This window comes from Amblyomma americanum, chromosome 6 (assembly GCF_052857255.1).
Source record: "Amblyomma americanum isolate KBUSLIRL-KWMA chromosome 6, ASM5285725v1, whole genome shotgun sequence".
Taxonomy (NCBI): Eukaryota; Metazoa; Arthropoda; class Arachnida; order Ixodida; family Ixodidae; genus Amblyomma; species Amblyomma americanum.
This window is the reverse complement of record NC_135502.1, coordinates 109,089,722-109,107,851: the sequence shown is the minus strand read 5'-3', so window position 1 is coordinate 109,107,851 and position 18,130 is coordinate 109,089,722. Positions and strand designations below refer to the sequence as shown.

The 18,130-nt window shown below is 51.0% G+C and overlaps 1 pseudogene; it reads right to left on the bottom strand.

Annotated features, from left to right (window-relative positions):
* Positions 1-14,911: 14,911 nt before the first annotated feature.
* Positions 14,912-17,735, bottom strand: LOC144094902 (uncharacterized; annotated as a pseudogene).
* Positions 17,736-18,130: the final 395 nt, after the last annotated feature.

Sequence of the window (18,130 nt, the reverse complement as noted above, 5' to 3'; positions counted from 1 at the left end):
CGGGCCTCACAGACCCATGGGTTCCCGCACGAACCCACCACATTCAGACGTTCATGCCTAAAAGGTCCATAATGCTGGCAGCGCGGCTGGCGACGATCTTTTGTCTTGAAGGCCCATGGAGCGTAGGGAGGTCTCCCAGTCCTCCTCCTCCTATGTTTGGAGTGGCACCGGCCCGCTGTGTGGAGGCGAATCCGGACAGGCAAGGAGGATATGGGCCAGGTTTGCCTTCTGTGCATTGCACAGAAGGTAAACCTGCATTGCAAAGAAGGCAGGAAGGTCAGATAGGTCGGTAGTGGGACAGGATAGGGCGTAGGTATGGTCCGCGTTTGTAGAGGGCGCCAAAGGTGTTACTCCCTGTTAGTGAGGGAACAGTCGGGGGTTGGGTATAATTGCCTTTTGGCACGAGCATTCGCACTGAGTTCAGCGAAGGTACACGCACGCTCCTTTGAGAAATCTCCATGAGGTCCGCCTGTACCCGGTTTCTAGACCATCGGGCTAAAGAATCGGCGGCCTCATTGCCAGGGTTTCCAGAGTGCGCGGGCACCCATATGAGCTCAGTGCTGCAGGAGGAGGGGGGTTCTGGGTCAGAATTTGTTAGGTTAAAGGGTGGACTCCGCCTCTAGCATAATTTAGCATTGCAGTTTTTGAATCACTCAGTATATATAGGTAGCAGTGGAGCTGCAGAGCGCAAGCGCTATAGGTATTTCTTCTGCTTCCTCTGGGTTAGTTCTCTGGGGTAATTCTCTTATAATTGGAGAGGTATGCGGAGTGTACGCAACCACTGTGGCTCTGTGCATGTCGCATGTAGCATCTTCCCATACGGCGTTCTGTTCATCGCCGTATCGTTCACGAAGGGCCGCTGCCCTGTCTTCCCGTCACTCGCGGTTTCGGTCGGGGTGCATGTTACGAAGGGGTGGTCGAATGCGTAGCCTTTGACGAACTTCTTTGGAGAGATCTTTTAGGGAGTTATGATTAGCGGGGATGCGAATTTGGAGTTTAGAGAGTATATGCCTGCTGGTAGGGGTGCTGGCTTGGCGCAGATATTGTGCTCGTAAATGCGCGTTAATTCTTGTATGGTGTTATGCACGCCTAACTCTGCCAGGCGTTCGTTGTTGGTGGTTTTGGGCAGGCAGAGCGCTGCCTTAGTAGCTTGTCTGATTATAGAGTTTATTGTTTGGGTTTCGGTTACATTGAGCTTGAGGGGAGAAAATGGCGCAGTAACTGTCTCACAAGTGGACACCCGAACCGCGCCGTAAGGAAAGGTATAAAGAAGGGAGTTAAAGAAGAAAGGAAGAAGGAGGTGTCGTAGTGGAAATCTCTAGAATAATTTCGACCACCTGGGGATCTTTAACGTGCACACATCGCACAGCACATGGGCGCCTTCCGCGCTTCGCCTCCATCGAAACGCGGCCGACCGCGGAAGCTACGGCATCGCTTTTAGGACGCAATTGGTTTCATGCATTGGGCATGAACATCAAAGGAACTAAACCAGTAAAGAAAGAGACTGATGCTGGTAGCCTCATTAACAATACCCTTCAGTTTTTTAAGAAGGCCTGGGAACCTTCACAGGTATAACTGCTAATATCCATGTTCAGGCAGATGCTGTACCTAAGTTCTTCAGGCCCGGAACACATTTCGTTCGCGCTACGAGATGAGTCACCCAAGAGCTTCAAAGCTTGCAACGTGAGGGATTGCTTGAGGTTGTGAAGACATCGGACTGGGCAGCACAAATTGTGCCAATCCTGAAAAAGGACGGGCGGGTGCGCATTTCTGGATACTTTTAAGTGACCGTGAATCCCGTTGCCCTATTAGAGACCTATCCAGTTCCGCTTGTTGAAGGGTTGTGAGCTACTTTATACGATGGAGAAAAGTTTAGGAAGTTGAATTTTCAATATGCGTATCACCAAATTACTCTCGATGTTGAGAGCCGCGCCTTTGTAACGATTATTACACATATGGGCCTTTTTCGGTATATAAGACTACCGTTAAGAGTTTCTTCTGGTCCTGCCAAATTCTGCGTGAATAGAGAATCTCTTTCAAGGCCACCCAAGAGTAGCCCTGTACTTTCACGACATCATTTTCACAGGCGTCGCTGGCGCGGATCACATCAAGAATCTCAGTGGAGTTCTTCAGAAGCTACAGAGCGTGGGTCTCAAGGTGAAGCGTGAGAAAGGTCAGTTCTTTGCCAATGAAGTGGATTTCTTTGGTCATGCCATTAGTAAACAAGGACTTGCATCTAACCCGAAGAAAGTGGAGGCAATCCTCAATGCACCAGCTCTAGAAAATGTCCAGCAGCTGCAAAGCAACTTTGTTCTGCTCAACTTTGTCAGGTTTTGCCCAGCATCTCGTCAAAGCCATATCCACTTCATCAACTACTTTTGGATGGTAGGACTTGGGTTTGAGAGATCTAAGAATTATCTTTCAATGAAAGCAAGAAAAACTAAGTGCTGCTCTCATACAGGTGCAATACGATTCAAGGAAAGAACTTGTTCTCAGCTGTGATGCGTCGCCACATGAACTGGGGGCAGTACTAGCACACGTCTAAAGTGACAGTACTGAGAGACCAGTAGCATCTGCATCAAGATCTCTGCTTCCTTTGGAGAAAAAACAACAGCCAAATGGACAAGGAACTGATAGTCTTGATTTCAAATTCCACCAGTACCTGTGGGGAGGACCATTTACAGCTGTTACCGACCACAAACCCCTGCTGGGTTTGTTCGCTTCTAACCGTGCAGTACCCAGAGAAGTATCAGCTCGAGTCATCAGGTGGGCTTTGACTCTTTAAAATTATCAGTTCAAGCTTATACTAAGGCCAGAAAGTATATTTGGTCATGTAGGTGGCCTTAGCGGATTGCCGCTTCCAGTCAGCTGTGAAACTGTACCTAAGTACACTCCAGCTAACATCTTCATGCTGGAACGAGCGTATCCTTATTTTTTGTCGCCAACAGCCATTGCTCGAATGACCAGGAGAGACCCTGTACTTGCACAAGTCTCCCATGCAGTCCTCTCTGGGAAACCTCTTCCAGTGGGTGGCGAGTGGACTCCTTTTACCTCTTGGTTCAATGAACTGAGCCTACATGAAAAGTGTGTTTTGTAGGGAGCTCGAGCGATTATACCCAAGGTATTGCAACTGCAAGTGCTCCAGATATTGCATGCAGCTAGGCATTCAGGAGTGGAAAAAATGAAGATGACTGCCAGGTGTCATGCATGGTGGCCGGATATCGATAAAGATATCGTGAATCAAGTCAGAAGCTGTGCTGTTTATCAAGCTTATCAAAGAAACCACACCTGTTATGTCGTGGCCATTTCCAGAAAAGCCATGGTCTCAGATTGACGTAGACTTCGCAGGGCCGTTGAACGGTCACAATCTCTTAGTCACGGTGGATGCGTTTTTTAAGTGGGTCGAAGTTCATTCCGTTTTGTCACCTTCGGTTGAAGCTTCTATTTCTGTGTTCACGACTGTGTTTTCACAGCACGGCTTACTTGACATCATCGTGTCTGACAATGAACCAGCCTTCGCTAGTAGCCAGAATGCTGAATTCCTGCAGCGGAACGGGGTCCGTCGCATGGCAATTGCGCCCTACCATACCGCCTCTAACGCGGCCGCAGAAAGATTGCTGCCAACTATCAAAGACAAACTCAAGGAAAGTGCACTAGGAGACTTCAAAACACAGTAGGAAAAATACCGCTATTCTAATATCAGACGACACCCTATGAGGCAACCGGGCGTGCACCGTGCGAATTAAGATCAACTCGCCACAGTTCGAGCAACTCAAGCAAAATATGACCAAGGGTGCAGTCCTACACCAGAGCTGGAGCTAGGAACACCTGTATACGCCGTAGACTTCGGATCAAGTCCACCGTGGGTTTCTGCCACTTTTAATGGATCGGCTAGTGCCTTTTCGGCGGAGGTTACTGTGCAGGATGGGTCTACACGGCGCAGACATAGGGACCTTAGACGAGCAGCCACCATGAAGCAGATTCCACAAGAGCCTACAAGAGAAGAGCCGTCCACAATGCCACCACATACACCGGCAGCTCACGAGCCATCACCTCACCGTGAAGGGCAGCCAGCTGCAGACAGGCTCACAGTGAATCAAGCTCTCCAGCTCCAAAGCATGTGCCGGGAACGCCAGTTATGCTGCGTCGGAGTGAAAATATAAGACGGCCCGTTGACCGTTACTCCCCGGGATGGAACACCAGCAACCTTGCTGTTAAAAGGGAGGATTGCTAGCAGCTTCCTAGCGCCCTCTACAGGCGGAAGCTTGTGGATATGTGTCAGTGAACAGCCTGGAGAGTACCTTTGGTTTTGACGGAAGAAGTAAACGTGCGGTTCGTTGTGAACGGCTTTGGCGTACAGTTGCGTCTCTCCTTCGTTCTTCCAGTAAGAATGGTAACGGGTAACACTGAGAAAAAGGACATAAATGAGAACCTCTTGATGCTAGAAGGAAGAAGTCGGTGCTTGCGCGAAGCACAATCGACAAACAAATGTGTTTAGTCACATTGCGAACCACTGGCAATTTTTATTTTCTATTTGCTTGAAAGAGTGGATGCGGAAAAGGGGATACTAAAACTAAAGTGGCAGATTTAAGCGGTGAGGTGCGCACAAGAAAATTTCTGAGAAAAGGCACATGCGTATGGCGCGGAATTCAGCGATTAAAATGTGCGGGCAGAGCTAGCAGGAAAACGGGCGTAAGCCACTTCAGAATTCACAAAGGAGACAAGCGAAAGGCTACTGCTACTATATATATCCCCACATCTCATTGTGTCACCTTGTTTCAAACGTCACATAAAGCTCGATAGTGATTTGTGCACGCTCCACGCAGCATGCCGACGATGATGGGTAAGGAGCCATCTATGGCACCGCCCACCGCGCTCTTTCTCAATATAGGTATGCGTCAAGCTGGCTAGAATAGCGCGACTGTAACAGAGAAAGCATCTCTGCTCAAATTTTACATAGAATATTAAAAAGACAAAATATTGCAAGGGATATTGTGAGTGAAGACGATGTGAAAGGAGTGTCTCGGTGGTGCGCGTGTTATGGGCTTGAGTGCTCTGTGAGGACACTGTGCTCTAGGCCTCTGCGCTGTGCCGGGGGCGTGCTTACGTCATCCTCGCCTTGGACCACGTAACAATATTGTAACAGTTGTTACACTGAAAAGAAACTGCAGCGGCTGAACGAGGGCACCAGAGAAAACGGACCTACACTTCAGCGTCGTCTACTTCTAGAGGCTGCGATCTCTTTCTTCTTCTACTTCCAATCCTCGTGTCACTGCCCCCTCTTCAGGAGCATCGCCCCGATGCGGTGTTACCGTCAGACCGAATAGCGGGGAGAAAAAAGTGTTCAAGAGGTACACCACGAGTCTGATATCACAGAATATGACTACATGCAGCCGGAAAGTCGCTCGGGGGGTCGCTAGTAGTACGGCTTCATTCGCACCACATGCACAACGTCGCTGCGCTTGCCGTTGTGCGATGAACGAGCTGGCGAGGCTGGTGCAACTTCGTACGTTACGTCGCTTAGGTGGCGGACAACAAGGTAAGGGCCGAAGTAGCGGCGCAGTAACTTTTCGGACAGCCCGCGACGACGAACGGGCGTCCAAACCCACACATAGTCGCCTGGGTGGTAGGTAACGTAGCGGCGTCCAAGGTTGTAGCGGTCAGCATCGATCTGCTGCTGACGGTGAATGCGGCGTCTGACCAGTTGCCGTGTTTCTTCCGCGCGCTGAAGATAGGTGGCGACGTCGACAACAAGTTCACTCTCACTGTCAGGGGGGTCCACGGGTAGCATAGCATCGAGGGGGGTGGTAACCTGTCGACCGAAGACTAATTCGAACGGAGTGAACTGCGTCGTCTCTTGCTGCGCGGTATTATACGCGAATGTTGCGTATGGGAGAATTTCGTCCCATATCTTGTGCTCGATATCAATATACATGGAAAGCATGTCGGTCAAGGTCATGTTGAGGCGTTCTACCAAGCCATTTGTCTGCGGGTGGTAGGCTGTTGTACGTCTATGGCTAGTGTGCGTGAGCTTGAGTACAGCCTGAGTGAAGCGGGCCGTAAATGCAGCTCCACGGTCAGTAATGATAGCTGCAGGAGCGCCATGACGCAGGACGATGTTGTGGACGAAGAAGGCGACTTCAGCAGCAGTACCGTTTGCAAGTGACGTGGTCTCAGCGTACCGGGTCAAATAATCTGTCGCGACCGCAATCCACCGGTTTCCTCTGGTCGACTTCGGAAAAGGGCCGAGGAGGTCTATGCCAATTTGCTGAAAAGGGGTCTTTGGTGGTGCTATGGGCTGCAGAAAGCCGGCTGGCTTCAGAGGAGGAGATTTGCGCCGTTGGCAATCCCGGCATGTTGTTACGTATCTACGCACGGATGGGAGTAAATTGGGCCAGTAATACTTAAGCCGAATCTTTGCCAGTGTGCGACTAACCCCCAAGTGGCCGGCGGATGGTTCATCATAACAAGCGCTTAAGATTTCGGAGCGTAACTGGGATGGCACAACAAGCAGAAACGTCTCTTTGTTGCTGTCAAAGTTGCGCTTGTAGAGGACTCCACGCCGCAGAATGAAGGTCTGTAGTCCACGGCGAAACACACGAGGTACACGAGAATTCAAACCCTCAAGATACTTAACGAGTGGTGCCAACTCAGAATCTGCTCGTTGAAGCTGCGCCATACGGGAGATGCTAATGGCACAAAGAACAGGGCCATCTTCGGGGATGTCTTGCGTAGCCGGTTCCACGGGCGCTCGTGATAAACAGTCCGCGTCCTGGTGCTGCCGACCCGATTTATAGTCGACCGTAACGTCGTACTCCTGTAAACGGAGGCTCCATCTGGCCAACCGGCCAGAAGGGTCTTGAATGCTGGCCAGCCAGCATAGCGAGTGATGATCGCTGACAACACGAAACGGTCGGCCGTAGATGTAAGGTCGAAACTTACTCAGAGCCCAGATGACGGCAAGGCACTCTTTTTCGGTCGTCGAATAGTTCCGTTCCGATCGAGAAAGTGTGCGGCTCGCGTAGGCGATTACTCGCTCTGCGCCGTCCTGCCACTGTACGAGGATCGCTCCTAGGCCGACATTGCTGGCGTCAGTGTGGACATCAGTCTCTGCATTCTCGTCAAAATGAGCTAGTATTGGTGGACTTTGAAGGCGGCAGCGGAGTTCCTCGAAGGATGCGTCTTGGGCACTTCCCCATACGAAGGGTGTGTCATCTCGAGTCAAGGCAGTCAATGGCTCAGCTAGGCGAGAAAAATCTTTAACAAAGCGGCGGTAATACGAGCAGAGGCCCAAAAAACGTCGGAGGGCCTTCTTGTCGGTTGGGCGTGCATGGGAAACTGGAGACGGCGGAAGTCTCGTCGGGGTGTGGAAGAACACCTTGTGCGCTGACAACATGTCCTAAGAAACGGAGCTCCTCGAAGGCGAAATGGCATTTCTCTGGCTTGATCGTTAGTTGTGCAGACTGAAGAGCTTGAAGGACAATGCGCAATCGCTGCAAGTGTTGTTCGAAGCTAGACGAAAAGATGACCACGTCGTCCAGGTACACAAGGCACGTCTGCCACTTCAAACCAGCTAAAACAGTGTCCATCATGCGTTGAAATGTGGCCGGAGCGGAGCAAAGTCCGAACGGGAGCACCTTAAATTCGTACAGACCGTCGGGTGTCACGAAAGCCGTTTTCTCGCGGTCTCGCTCGTCCGCCTCGATCTGCCAATATCCACTTTTCAGATCTAAGGAAGAGAAGAACCTGACGTCCCGGAGTCGGTCAAGGGCATCATCGATCCTCGGGAGTGGGTATACGTCCTTTTTGGTAACATTATTCAGTTTCCTGTAATCAACACAGAATCGCAACGTGTTGTCTTTCTTTTTCGCCAGGACCGCCGGCGACGCCCACGGACTTGTTGACGGCTGTATAACGTCGTCTACAAGCATTTCATCGACTTGCGTCCTAATAGCTTCGCGCTCTTTAGGCGAAACGCGGTATGGACGCTGACAAACTGGTGGCGTGGCCGAATCGGTGACAATGCGATGCTTGGCTACCGGCGTACGTCTGACCTTGGAGCTCGCCGCGGAGCAATCTTTAAAATCAAGTAGCAGCTACGACAGAAGGTTCTTCTGATGAGGTGACAACTCCGGATTAATTTTAACCTTCTGAAGGGCGTTACTTGGTGCGGCATCGTCGTGAAGATTCACCTGTACGGGGCACAGATTCGGCAACCTATCCACGTCGTCGAGGAAGGCGACGGCCGTTCCCTTGGCGAGGTGCTGAATTTCGTTCGTTAAATTCGTCAGAAAAACTGTCGCACAGCCGTCATTCAGTTCAACAAGACCGCGCGCGATAGCCACACCCTTCTTGAGCAACAGCGAAGGGTGACTGTCCGCAATACCTTCGTAGTCGTGAAACGAGTCGTTCCTCACTAACATCAGCACACTGGACCGTGGTGGCAGCATTACGTCGTCTTCGACTATACGCAGAGCGTTGACTCCTGGGCCTTCTGTGTTACTGGGCGCCACGGGAATGCGGCAGCGCAGCCTCGTCAGTGATACTTCAAGCTGCCGAGAGCAACAAATTTTCCTATTCCAATAATATTTAAGGTGCTCATAATCCGCCGATGTTAAAAGTGATGTGTCCTGCGTGCTTAAAAACGCACGTCGTGGAAATCTAGATGCTGCAATATAGGCTGTAGCCGGGATGATTGGCAACACTGGGCCGCTGAGGGAAGCCTTTGCGAGATTATCAGCAATCTCATTTACTGTCACACTGCTGTGACCGGGAACCCATACTAAATGAACAAGGCTCAAATGCGGAGGAAGTAGGGATAAGAAAGTTGATAAAATGGGACCGTCAACATGTGCAGCGAGGGACGAACACAAAGATAAAGAATCAGTAATTACTGCAACTGCTGTAATAGAGGGGTCTAGCTTGCGTAGAGCAAGTACAACTGCTAGAAACTCTGCTTGAAAAATAGGGGTGAAATCTGGAAGGCGCAGAGAAAAGGACCAGTCTAAATGCGAGCAAAATATTCCCACACCTGCTTTTTCATTGCATTGCGATGCATCAGTGGCTATTACTATATCTGTAGGTAGGGTCCTCAGATGATCTTCTAGAAGACCATTTAGAATACTCGGTGGCAAAAGTTTTGCATTTTTTTGGGAATATGTCGTCGAAAACAATGTGGATAGCGGGCCCATTGCGAAGCGCAGGAAGGATATCATAAATGTTTACATCTAAAGGCTGAAGTAATCTTTGCACAAACACTACCTGAGGGGAATTGAAACGAGACCAGGGGACACCAAAAAAGGAGGTCGGCTGAGAACAGAAAATGCTTTGGGAATGGTGGAAATGGGATTCATAGATCCTGAGGTAAGTTTGCACAATTAAAAATTGAAGTCGTGATAAGAGAGACGGAATGCGGGCTTCAAGGTACAGCACATTGATAGCCACAAATTTTGGAAGGCCGAGGCACATGCGAAGTGCTTCTCTCTCTAAAAGGACGAGAGGGCGAAGTTTATATGTAGCCGAGCCTGAAAACAACACTGATCCAAATTCTAAAATTGGCCTGACATACATTATGTAGATCATTAATAGCGCATCTTTGCTCATGCCGTACCGGTGATGACATAATCTCCGTAACATGCCCACGGCACGAGCCCCTTTCGCCGCGACATGGTCAATGTGAGGTAGCCAGGTGAGTTTGTTGTCATAAATGATCCCTAGGTATTTTAGGGATTGAACCTGCGGTACTGGCAAGTGAGAGAGACCACTACAGGAGTGAATAGAGGGAAAACAAGAGTGGCGCACTTGCCAACATTTAACTTCAGGTGTAACGCGCTCAACCAGTGCTCAAGTGTATTCAAATATGACTGCAACAGACCATACAGAGAATGTATATCCGGCGCAGCAGCAAAAAACGCAATGTCGTCCGCATAGACGTAAGTGCGTACATGGCGGTGGAGAGGAATTGAGCTTAACAGAATATTAAAGAGCACAGGAGAAAGAACAGCTCCTTGCGGTACACCTCGCGTTTGTCTATACCTCTCTGAATGAACACCATTATGGACGCAAAAGAATTCTCTGTTATGAAGAAATGCAGATATCCATGCAACTATATAATCTGGAAATTGAAGAGACTGTAGCCTATATATCAGGATGGATTGTTCTACACTGTCGTAAGCTTTGGCGACATCTAACGTAACCAAAGCCACGACCAGGCGTTGACGACGAGCAAGAATTCTGCTCTCAAGATCAGCATGTACATTCCATATCGAACACCGTGGCCGGAAACCGATTTGGCACGGGCTGAGTATACTTTTGCGGTCCACAATGGCTGACACCCGAATTAGTAACGCCCTTTCTATCAACTTTACCACGTTTGATGTTAAAGAAATTGGCCTAATATTATCCAATTCATAGCCTCCACCCTGATTTTTAAGTAAAGGGATCACCTTGGACAGCTTCCACTCAGAAGGTATCCAAGCGTGTTTGAGAGAGTAGTTTATTAGGTGCAATAAGGAGTTGGGAGACTCTTCAAATAGAATCTTGAGCATCTTTATGGTAACACCATCAGGACCAGGAGCAGCAGCTGGCAATCTCTGGACAACTTGTGAAAGCTCTGATAGATTTACTTGTGAGGCATTATCATTTGGCACGACTGGTGCAAACAACAATGGTCGCATAGGTAGTAAAGACGAGAACCGCTTTTGCAGGCCTGAGGCTATTAATTCAACCGCCTGGATAACTTCTACAGGTGACATAACTAATGACTGAAAATTATGAGAGGACATGAGCTGTTTCCTAGACCGTAGAAAACCGAATAGTGCACGTCGGTTGCCCGCCTTTGAAAGATAATCGAAATGTTCTGAGTCATATTTTTTCTTTGCGCGAGAAACCGTGCGTTTAAAGGTGGCTGCAATAAATTTATAATCACTCCAGTTATTCGGACATTGGTTATGAAGAAGCTTTTTCCATGCTGCCTTCCTCCGCCTGTAATCTCTTGTACAGTCCGCATTCCACCAGTTAGAAGAATTCCCTTTTGTTGGCCTCACCAGGAACTCCGACTTTTTACGGCTTTCCTCAATAGCCACACATATGCTTGCTGACTGGTGGACCTCGGCGATGTTAGACACTGGAGCAAGGGCAGAGCGCAACGCCGTCTGAAATCTGTCATAATTTACATGTGACCGCAACTGAGAAGACGCCGGAGTAACACGACATATGATATCAAAATGAATAGGTATATGATCAGTTGAGGTGCCGCTATCAACTGTCGACCAATTCGTTACGCCAATTCCAGGACTAATGAATGTGAGATCTAAAACAGATTGAGTGTGTGAGCGAAGATAAGTGGGCGATCCTGAATTTAAGCACATCAGGTTGTGATCAGAAACCCAGTCCCAAAGGCGCTTGCCGCATGTATTAGTCCTAAAGCCCCAAGACACGTGACGAGAATTGAAGTCCCCAGCCACGAGAACTGGGTTTTTACAGTTTACGAGTAAAAAGTCCAGAGGTCTAACATCCTGGACTCCATTGGGGAAGTAACAATTTGCTATTGAAAATGGAGGGCACCCAGGAAGTACAAAGTCTATTGCCAAAATCTCACAGTCAGGAGACATTTGTTGAAAAGATACCACAGCCCTGTGGCAAAATTTTGAAGAGACTAAAGTTAGTAAACCCCCGCCTCTTGACTGGCGGTCTAGGCGAAATGAACGGTAATTTTTTATATGAAAATGTTTGTCGGTTGAAAGCCACGTTTCTTGCAGAATTATGACATCCGGATTAAGCTGAGTAGAAAGGCAGTGTAAATCTGTGGAAGCGGAAAGAATAGAGCGACAGTTCCACTGCAGAACTCGCAACGACGCTACTTCTAGAGGCTGCGATCTCTTTCTTCTTCTACTTCCAATCCTCGTGTCAATATTATGGCACGAGCGTGGAAGCAAGTTTTTCCACGGTCGCGATCTACAGCCTGCCGCTCCCCGACCCGCGCGGTGGCGCTCCAGCCGCCACAATTTTCTCTAAACCATATTTTAGCGGGAATTGCATGACCACTAGAAGTGCCGGATGACTGTGCTAAAGCGAAGTGATCGAACGGTTCGCGGACGCTACGGGCTTAGGAAGGCATTATCCCTGTGCGGCAATTCCCCTAGACTACAATTCTTTGATAGTGGTGCCGCCATGAGATTCTACTCACAGGGTCGTTTACGGTGTACTGTTATATGAGGAATGTCGCCATCATCACCAGCGTCTCCATCGTTAGGTGGGCACGTGGCGGTGCACAGGACGAAGAAGAAGACGGAGAAGAGTTGCGATGTCTGCCTCAAGGCTCCTGTCCCGTCCCACCTCGGACTGTAGAGTCAAGAAAGCGAAAAGCGACCTCGTGTGGCGTCGCCGTCACGAGTCGCTGGTCGACGTCCGCCTGCCGGGGCTCGAGTCGGGTGGGATCGTAACAGGGGACTCCTTCCGGAACCGGCTGCACAGCCTCAGGCTCTACTTCACCGAGAGACCACGTCCGCCGTGGCTGCGCGTGTCCATCCTGGCGCTGGCTGCCTTCGCTATCCTGTGCTCCACGCTGTGGCTCCTAGTCAGCTTGGACTGGCCCTTCGTGTCCGGGGGCAAAGCCACCGCTGTTGCCCGACGGAACAACGGCTCGCACAGAGGCAACGGTACGGCGCCGCCTTCTTACGAAGACTTTCGAAGCGAGCCGGCTTCGAGACCAACGCCCACCAAGTCTGCTCGGCTCACAACCAGCGAAATGGACAGTGTTCCGCCTAGCAGTGACCTGCCTTTTACGTACGCGGACGGTGAGCCAACCGTGCCAACGAGTGAGGTGGACGGTGATGACTCATCGTTTCCTTCCTCGGAAGAAGCGGTAACAGAACAAGATTTCGGCTTAATAACGGCTGATGGTTAGGCCTTTTAATGTCGCCAGCATAACGAGGTGTTGTGTTTGACTGCGCCTTTTAACGAGATTTCAATCAAGTTTCTTTCTTAAAGTTGGCGAAGACACTTTCTGTGTGACATATATTATAATAGATTATTAGCACGTCTTCAGGACTTCAATTTGAAACCTCAAGTGCGGTGAAATTAGCCACCACCGTGTTTTTTTAAAGCGAAAGCTTTACTGACCGCGAACTTGCGATTTCGCCGTGGCGGTGCTCCGAGGAGGCACATGACGACACAACGCGCGTCTCACCGGGGATATTTCTCTCTCTCTCTCGCTCCCTAGTAACTGCTGCGCATGCGCCACTAGTAGCACCCAGCTACAGGTGTACCGCCTCTGCGCCACGCCTTTCCTGAAAATCCAATTTTAAATCTCCTTTTTCTTCCTTTCTTCTTCCCCTCCCTCTTTTATTGCTTTACTTGCGGCGCGGTTCGGGTGTCCACTGATATGTGCGAGAATGTTACTGTACAATTTCCTTTCCTCAAAAACCAAACAAAAGAATTGAGCCACCCGTCGCGGTAGCTCAGTGGTTAGGGCACTCGGCTACTGATCCGGAATTCCCGGGTTCGAACCTGACCACGCCGGCTGCGTTTTTATGGAGGTAAAACGCTAAGGCGCCCGTGTGTTGTGCGATGTCAGTGCACGTTAAAGATCCCCACGTGGTCGAAATTATTCCGGAGCCTTCCACTACAGCACTTCTCTCTTCCTTTCTTCTTTCACTCCCTCCTTTATCCCTTCCCTTACGGCGCGGTCCAGGTGTCCAATGATATATGAGACAGATACTGCGCAATTTACTTCCTTAAAAACCAATTATTAATATTATAAGAATTGAGCCGACGGCGTTCATAGAGTTCATTGGCGTTGACAACTTTGCAAAGGCTGTTTGTTTTCACGAAAGGAAAGGCGCACAACCGGCTCCGTGAGTAAGTGGAGACCTCAATCTCGCTTTCATGTATGTGTGGCGTTGGTGACCAACTGCAAAAGACTGCTGTGATTACGTTGCGCACATTGCATAGGCAGCGCACCCTCCCTGCCACCCTGGGAGGTGGCATGCAGTTAATGGTAGATCACGAGAGATTGATCACCAAAATGAACGCTGCGGCCTAGCTACTGCTGCAGTGCCGCATGTCAGCCATAACGCTGTGAGCGCTAATTCATTCATTCCACATCTCTCTCTCACCGCCGCCACGTGTATCAAAGAACGAACGAGGCGTCCGCATATCAAGGGAGCCTGTTATGCGCCCTTCCTTTCCTCAAAGCCATCGCCGTATAGAACATTGCCAACGCCAACGCCAATGCACACAGTGAACGCCAACATCTTTTGCTTTGTATATCCTGGATTAGCTGAACTAATCCACATTAATTTTTTTAAATGGCCAATAGAAAAGCAGTGTTGCCCAATTCACTAAATTGGGTCCCCATGTTTGCAAATGCCTTCCTTCCATTTCTGCCTTTTCTTTCTCCCCCTCACAGTTGAATCCCTGACCCTCTGTCGCCCCCTGCCTCACTTTGTAAAATTCTATGGCCATTTCCTGCCCTCATCCAAATTTCGGTGGCCGTTTCTTACGCCCGCAGTCAGCTATTTTACTTGATTGCCATTATATTTTACTCGCACGTACTAGGCCTTAACTACTGTTCACTGCGTCCGCTTCCGTCTGTGTCTAGCCGCGTCGATCTTATAAGTTTAGCATTCTCAAGTTCACGGCAGCGGAAAAGGGCCGCAAGAAATAACACATGGACTGTGCTCATGCTGTAGCCTATCTCTGGTACGGTCCGTGTAGACTGGTAATTTTTCCAGCAGATGCTGAAATGAACTGTGCCAGCTGGCAAGCTCAGAGAGAGAGAGAGAGAGAGAGAAAACAACTTTATTGAAAATGCCTGCAGAATCGGTTAGGTTAGGAGGACGAGCTTTTACCGCGACGCGGCCACTACGTCAGTCTCGTGCGTTGTGCTCCTCGAGGTCTTGGCCCCTCGTTACTTCCGCGGGTCCGTGAGGGCCGCCGCCCCCTTCCTGGGGGTGCTGCCCCCTTCTCCTCGGTTTCGCTCGGTCGCTGCCTTTCTAGAGCTGCCGAGACCTGCTGGACGGCCTTGAGTTGTGTCTCTTGATCATAGCTCCTCGTTGCAGCCTCTAGCTGCGGCGGGATCGTCGTCTTTTCGCTGGTTTCTCGCGGATTTACACTACAGTCCCAAAGGATGTGATCCGCGGTGGCTCTCTCCTTCGCGCACAGTCTACACACGTCACTCGCGTACACACTCGGACACACGTGCTTAGCTATCACCGAGGTGAGCAGGGACCCCGTCTGTAACTGTCTGTATAGCACTGCCTCCTTCCGGGCAAGCCCCGGGTGAGGTGGCGGCATAGTCTGCCTGTTCATTCTGTGCCATTTCACTATTTCGTTGAAGATGGTCATCTTATCCTTGGCACTGCACCGCGACCAACACTCCGAGTCGGCCGTGCTTGCAGCCGCGCGGTTGGTTAGCCCTCGCGCGGCCGAGTTGGCCGTCTCGTTGTGGTTCAGGTTCCCGCGTTCCGACACGTCACTGCCCATTGATCCACTTGATCACCACAGCACTTTTGCGTCCGATGTCCTCGGCCTTGCGCAGTATGCGCGCGGCCTCACTACATACCTTACCCTTGGCGTAGTTCTTCACTGCCGTTCTAGAGTCACACAACACTGTAGTGCATCCGGGGTCGGAGACGGCCAAGGCGATGGCCACCTCCTCCGCCCGGTGCGCTTCTCGAGTCCGGACGCTCGCCGCGGTCTTTGTTGCACCCGTCGATGCCCCGACAACCACCACCGCGTATGCGTCTCTGTTCCCTCGATACACCGCCGCGTCCACGTAGACGGCGCCTTCTTCTCTGGCGTGGAGTTCCACGAGAGCCCTGGCCCTCGCCAGCCTCCGCTCCTTGTTGTGCTCGGGGTTCATGTTCCTCGGGATCGGGCAGACCCTGAGCTGTCTGTTGATGCTATTCGGTATAGGTACGTCTTTCTGCTGCGTGTCTTCCCTCGGCTCGAGGCCAAGGTCCCGCAGTATTTGTCTTCCGGTTCTCGTTTCAGAGAGACGCTCGAGTTGCGCCGTTCTCTGTGCTTCGGCTATTTCGTCCAGCGCGTCGTTGACTCCCATCGCCATGAATTTTTCGGTGCTCGTGCTCCCGAGGAGACCGAATGCCGCCTTATACGCCTTGCGTATGGTGGCGTCTATCTTGTTACGTTCGCTCGGCCTCCAGTTGTGGAAGGCGGCCACGTACGTTATGTGGCTAACTGCGAAGGATTGAACAAGCCTAGTTAGGCTCTCCTCCTTCATCCCCGCTTTTCTGTTGGACACCCTCCTGATGAGTCTCATTGCCGCGGTCGCTTTGACCGCGAGCTTGTTGACCGTTTCACCGTTGACTCGGTTTCGCTGGATGAGCAGCCCGAGCACTCGAATCTTCTCGACCTCCTGTATTACTTGGCCTCCCGCCGTTTTGACCGTGATCTTGGGACGCTCGTACTTGACTTCCATGTTGTTTCTTTTCCTGCCCGCTCCTTTCGGTGGAATCACCAGCAGTTCTGACTTGGCCAGAGAGCAAACGAGTCCAGACCCGTCCAGCTGCTCCTCGATGGCGTTGACCGCTTCTTGCAGTGTTGTCTCGATGTGTCCGTCGCTTCCTCCCGGTACCCATAGCGTACGTCGTCGGCGTAGATGGTGTGTCGGACGCCCACTATTTTCTCTAGCCGGTTGGCCACCCCGATCATCACGAGGTTGAAAAGTAGCGGGGAGATCACTGAGACCTGCGGAGTTCCGACGCTGCCCAGCTGCTTCTCTTCGAGCTGTAGGTCTCCCGCGCAGATTTCGGTGGTCCGTTCTGTCAGGAAGTTTATGATGTACCGGTATGTCTGCCTGCCCATGTTTAGCCTGGATACTTGGGCAAGGATAGCCGAGTGCCTCACTTTATCGAAGGCGCTCTACAAGTCCAGCCCGAGTATGGCTCTGTTGTCCTTGGTGCCCACCGTATCGTCGATGATCTCGTTCTTCAGTAAAATCATGGCGTCTTGCGTCCCGAGCTTGTTCCGAAACCCGATGATGGAATTTGGCTAAAGCTCCGATTATTCCAGGTAACGCTGCCACCTGTTCATGAGAACGTGCTCAAAGACCTTTCCCACGTACGATGTGAGCGAGATCGGCCTGAGGTTCTCTATGTTGGGCGGCCTGCCAGGCTTGGGGATGAGGATCGTCTTGGCTGCTTTCCATTGCTTGGGCAGCCTTCCTTCTTGCCAGCACTTGTAGAAATTCGTGAGCGTTTCGATGGCCGCTTCAACGAGGTTCTTGAGCTCTCTGTTGGTCACTCGATCGCGACCCGCGGCGGACCTGCCATTGAGATCCTGCAAGGCAACTCTGACTTCCCACGTCTGGATGTCTCGATCTAGCGTCTCGTTTTCGTTGCCTTGGCAATCCGGGTGTCTTTCCGTGGGGTGGTCGGTAGGTACTTGGCGTCCAAGCATCGCTTGACCTCGTCCTCCCCATGTTCGCAGATTGTCTTGTGTAGGATCCTGGCCAGGTTGTGTTGGTGGCCCTTGGTCTTGGTTTCGTCGAGGAGGTGCCGCAGTACGTTCCACGTCTTGCCCTTGTGCATCTGTCCATAGGCTTCGTTGCAGGCCTCGTCCCACTGTTGGGTGCATTGTACCCTGCAGTGGACCTCGATCTGCCTGTTGAGCTCGGCGATCTTCTTCCTTAGACTTCGGTTGGTTCGTCGCTTCTGCCACCTCGCCTTTATGGACTGCTTGGCTTCTATCAGGTGGGCCAGCCGAGTGCCCATCTTGTCTATCCGTTCGTCCGTCTCCAGCTCTTTGGTGGCTCCTTCCGTCGTCTCAACGACGTTGGCCGACCATTGCTCGATGTCCGTAATGTCCGGTTGCACTGCGGGTAGCGCCTTTCGAAAGGCGTCCCAGTCCGTAATGCGATGCTTCCTTATGCCGGTGTTGCCTTGGCCTTCGAACGGTACGACAACCTCCACGATGTAGTGATCGCTGCCCAGCTCTTGGCCCGCGTTTCTCCATTTCGCTTCTCTCGATCCTCCGTCGGTTTTGACGAAGGTAAGGTCCGGAGTGGTGTCTCTCGTAACCGATGTGCCGATCCTGGTGGGAAATGCCGGATCCGTGATTAGGTTCAGTCCCACGTCGGTGGCGTCCTGCATCATCTCTGTCCCCTTGA